This window comes from Pteropus vampyrus, unplaced genomic scaffold (assembly GCF_000151845.1).
Source record: "Pteropus vampyrus isolate Shadow unplaced genomic scaffold, Pvam_2.0 Scaffold599, whole genome shotgun sequence".
Taxonomy (NCBI): Eukaryota; Metazoa; Chordata; class Mammalia; order Chiroptera; family Pteropodidae; genus Pteropus; species Pteropus vampyrus.
In genome coordinates this window covers 319,878-325,248 of record NW_011889380.1, presented here as the reverse complement: position 1 = coordinate 325,248, position 5,371 = coordinate 319,878, and the positions used below count along the sequence as shown (strand labels likewise).

The window sequence follows — 5,371 nt, the reverse complement described above, 5'->3', positions numbered from 1 at the left end:
TATGGAAGTAGCCAAATCCTATTCAAATTGTAGAAGCTTCAAATGGCAGAGCTTTCCATTGGTATTTGTCCCCTAAACCTGGCTGTTATGAGTACCTACAAATGTATATTAAAGTGATATATGTCCCGGCTTCCAGTGGGTGTAGGGAATCCACCTTTTAATTAGTTGTAAATTAAAACCATATTGATTCTACCAAGCAGGGAGAGGCTCAAGGCTGGCCTGATCAGGTTCTCAATTTAGGTTTTATGGTGATGAATTCAAGGTTATTACACCAGACAAATGAGAAGTAAAATCAAGAAGGCTGGCCACAGAAAGGCTGTGGGGTAAACCAAGGTTTGGTGAGGAGATCAAAATTCAAATGCCAAACCTAGAAGTCAGAGGTAGGAAGTAAAGTCCCAAAGTGAGGTCAAAGCCACCTGAAGATGGAATCAAATGACAGGTACATAGTATAGAAGTGAGTCAGATTTACTGGAAGTTACAGGAGTAGCATGGGCCTTCATCATTTAGGATGTCAGTTTTTTTTTTTTCCTCTGAATCTCAGTCTCTTCACTCATAAAGGAAAAATATTGACTACCTTCCCTTTAGCTCCAAAATTATTTAGAGAATCAAGTCTCTTAAGAAGTAAACAATGAGAAATAAAGATACAGAGGAATAAAGGAATAAAGATCATTATAATTTAGAATACTGATAAGACCATAAGCTTAATAATTTTCAATTATTAAACACATTATAAGTTAAAAGTTAAAAAGTCTTTACCTCCCCTTGACTCTTTATCAACAAAAAGTGATCCCTTTCTTCCTAGACAAAGCCCATCAGTCGAGATTTACTTTAGACTCTGCTCATCATTCAGTCTTTTCTTAATTCAACAGAACTTTCTTCCTTAATTTGTTCTTCTCTTCACATTTTTCTTCTCTTCTAGCTCCTTCTCAGCATATAAGAATGCTCATTACTCTAGTTTAAATTTTTTCTTTTGTTTACATTATGATACTCTCTTAATTTCTCAGTTTTTTAGCACTAGTTAGCAATCTTAGTTGCTTCAACCACTATAATAAGGCTTCTACACTCACCTTACTGAAATGGTTATCACTAGAAGGAAAATTAATAATAACAACAATGATGAAGAAACCAGCATTAATTATTATTATGTGTGAAGCACTATAAAAATATTTCCAGAGTAGCTCTAAAAAGTGGGCAAAATTATTTCTTTTTTACAGATATGGATTTGAGATCTAAAGTATTGAAATAACTGCCATAAAGACACAAAGCTAGTCAATATTGAAGCCAGGACTTGACCCAAGTTCTATCAAATTATAGATTTCCAACCTGGGGTTTCCTCCTAAGCTCCAGACTTTTTAAAATTAATTAATTAATTAATTTTAATTAGTTTCAAGTGTATAGTACATCAGTTAGACATCTGTATAGTTCATAAAACAATCTCCACAATTGCTCCCTCCTTCCCCTAGCATGTTAATGCTAACTGCATTCCCTATTCCATGCTCCCCCTTCCCATGATCATCTATCAACTACTAAGCTCCAGATTTTTTACACAGTTGCCTACTGTCCACTTTCCCCAGGCTTAGCAAGCTCAACAAGTCCAAAATCAAATCTATAATCTTCTCTCAAAGCCTGTATCTCTATGGCCCCCACTGACTACTATTTTGAAAGGCATCACCTTTCCTTTGTTTCTTCTGATGGTCAAACTCTTTCCAGTCCCACAACGAGTGAGCCACATACTAATCTTGACCTTGCCTTATCTCTGAGAAGCCTCCTATCATTTCATTTCACAAATATTTATTGAGCAGTTGCTATGTGGGACAGAGTTTAGAGACTAATGACACCAAGAGATATAAAACATGATCTTTATACTCAATAAATATATAATCGACTTAGAAAAAAAAAAAACTCAAAACAGTTGGAGGAAACTGTACAAGTTACTTAGTTTAACCTGAAGAAAGATATGTTCTATCCGAAGATACTCTTACCTCAACATTCTACTGACCTTTTGTGACTCCTGAAGTGCTATGGGAAGTGAGGAATCCTGGAGGCAAAACCTTTTTTTGCAGATGCAAAGGAGTAGATCTCTCTTACCTGTCCACAGTAGGAACTCTACTTCTGCTTCTCTATGCAAGTAAAAATACTACTAATGCTTACCTAAAAATCTACTCTTCTTGAATTCTACTCTCCTTTTTAAAGGCATCTATTACTGACACCCAATTATAAACAACACTTCTTTTTTTCACTATGACCAGAGAGTTCAAGAGGTGAAATCCACTGTTCTTTTTTGTTTGAATGGCAATTTACTTTTCATTCCTTGATCAGAAAATATATGAAGGAAAACTGCTAAGCTTTCGTTATCTTGTTTCAAGTCTGATATCTTCTGAGTCATATATGTATTTATCATACATCTTGATATGTAAAAAGAAGAAACACGAAAGCAAAGAAAAACCAAAAGAGAGAAAAAAATTCTCTGTTTCAAATAATGAGCATGTGCACCTTTTTGCCTCAGGCCTTCATACACAATTTAGCCAGGAAGCCAGGGTAGATCATGATTTAGCTTTTGACATCTCCTGCCTTCAGGCCAGGAGAGACTAATACCGATTTCTGACTCTGAGCATGCCACAGGAAAAAAAATGTGAGAGAGAAAGAGGCCTTTTATTGACTAAATGATAAAGAGGTTTGTAATGATAAATAACAGTCATTTTATTGTGGAATTCCCCAGAAAAGATGCATTCTGCAGTATCTGAAGGAGCCTAAAAGCTGAGGTTGGTTCCCTATGGAGCCGAACCTGTTAAACTCCAATTTTTACAGCCAGGGATAGGGGTCACAAATTGCAAGGACCTCTGGCTATTGAAACTGCTATACATACTCATGGTTGCAGTCTGTTTCTTGGTGGAGAAAAATTCCCAAAGGTTGCATCCCAGGATGATTGGTGGAGGATGTGTCTGCCTGTCAGTCTGTTACCTATCTGTCTGCGTCACCTTCTTTCGGCTCCACACACTTAGGTTCTGATGCAGCCCAGCGCTTCTATGCTCAGGCTGCTGGAGGAATCACTGCCAGTTTTGATCGATAGTTTAATTGTAAACTTTGGGAATGATAATGGATAATTTAGCTTGAACCGTCCATTATGAGCAATGTTGTCTAGGAGAAAGCCTTCAAAATTAAACAAGAGTTGGGTCACGTTATTGCATTTGTACAACTCACCCAGAGTTAAATAAATCCCCCTTTACAAATGCTGTCTTGGCATTCTATGGAGTTTAATAAACAAAGGCTCAGGCAGAGAAGAAGAAAAGAAAATAGCAAATAGACCAAAGTCAGAACTATTTACCTACCATTTCTTTTGAAAATTGTTATTATTATTACTATAATAATTCTTTAAAGTACTCTCTTAATAATGAAAAATCAAAATTAGTGAATAAATTATTTTTCAGAGGAAAATTTAATGGAAATTGAAGTTGGTAAAATTAAGAAAAGATGGATGTAAATTAGTTATTGCAGGAAAAAAAAATCCCTAAAATAGCTATAGCATTGATTACTGCAATAGAACAGACTTCTCAGAAAAATATGTAAGATTATTTGGGCATAAGTTATTTTTTCATGAAGAAACTCTGAATTAAAAAAAAAATAGCAAGGAATCATTTAGTTACATTCAGGGTTTGTTTTGTTTGGTTTTGTTTTGTTTTTCTTTTTAGGTGGGGCAACCCTTGGTTGACCTCACAGATTATAAGGACCTTGTCAGCTTACAATCCCTTATTTTTTTTTATTTGTTTATGCCTACGGTACCTAGTCTTCGTAGGTGGTCTCCCATCCAAGTACTAACCAGGCCTAGCCCTGCTTAGCTTCCGAGATCAGCTGGGATCGGGCTTGTTCAGGGTAGCAAGGCGTAGACAGATTCAGGATTTAAAACTAGGAACACCAAACCACATGTTCATCCCAGACATTCAACCATGGGTTTAGAACCAGTTAATGGGAGACAGGGAGGGGTACAGGGGTGAGTCTCAGCTCCAAAGTTCAGTGGGAATTTAATTGGTGTCTCACAGGAGCATTTTCCCAAAGAAATATCCAGCAAGAAATTGAAAAGTATATCATGCAGAATAGAGAGACTCTATAATGTAGAGGTTAAAAAAAGAGAGAGCTCTGAAGACACCTGGATCCAAGTGCCAGCTCCATGACTTATTAATTGCATGACTTTGACAAGCTGCTCAACCTATCTGTGCTTCAGCTCGCTCATACATTAAATGAGGATACTGAGAGTACTTTTTGCATGAGATTATCATAAACATTAAATAAATTAAAACATGAAAAACACTTAGAACAATAGAAGGCACATAAAACTGTTGGGTTGAGTGATGATAAATCTGTTATTCCTAAAAAGTGATGAGTTGTCAGTTTTCAACAATTTATTTTTAAAAGTCTTTGTATTTCTATCATAAAGATTTGGTAATTCCTTTTGTGTGGGTGGAAGAACAACTTTCTTTTGACATAGCTCCTTGTTTTAATCCATATTTATGCTAATCTTTACTGAAGCCAACATTCTAAGTTGCTATGAGATAGAAAGTAGAGTGATTCATAGTTTGTCTTGTACAAGGCACCTCATGTCATCCTCTCAATCCAGTAATGTTACATTGACTAGTATGATAGTAAATTACCTTTCAGGTCAGTACTAAACTTCAGGACTCACAGGTCCCTAGCTCTTACATTTTATCCTTTTAACCACCTCTGGGCCACTGAGCTCTATCTTTGCACTCAGAGCAGCACCCAGATTCCTTGGCAAGGGAATATGGCGAGGAAGCCATATTTAAGAGGCTTGGTGAACTTGATCATGAATAAGGGCTCCAGAATTGGATTGACTTGCCTGGGTTCCAGCTTGACAAGCTCTGTGATGTTGGCCATATTCTTTGTTACTCTGAGCTCCAGTTTTATCATTTGTAAAATAAGAATAATGATACCTACCTCTCAGGATTGTAATAAGGATTCAAAAGCAATCGAATAGATAACACGTGAATTTAAAAAATAGCAATTGGTTGTTGTTATGATTAAAATTATATTTTAATCAACAAAGTTTTCTTCTAGCAGATATTGAGTGTTCTATTACTTTTACAATGGTTCTTCATTTTTTCTGGATTGAAGATTACTTTATGTGCTCTGTTTCTCTTAATGAGGCTTGTACCTATGTTTATGTTTTGCAGTTTCCATGATGACAATATGTCCAATCTTCCAGTCTTTGTTGAAAAAATATAGACTTGGCTCACTCTTTTTAAAATTCATGTCACTAGTGCCCCATGAATCTATGTCATATATATCAAATAATAAGATAAGGCAAATTTCTATTATAATTGTAGTGTTTAAATAAATAAAGGTAAGGAACCCTAGC

At 35.8% G+C, this 5,371-nt stretch overlaps 1 pseudogene; it reads right to left on the bottom strand.

Moving 5' to 3' along the window:
• Nucleotides 1-3,768: 3,768 nt before the first annotated feature.
• LOC111733645 lies at nt 3,769-3,886 on the bottom strand (annotated as a pseudogene).
• Nucleotides 3,887-5,371: the final 1,485 nt, after the last annotated feature.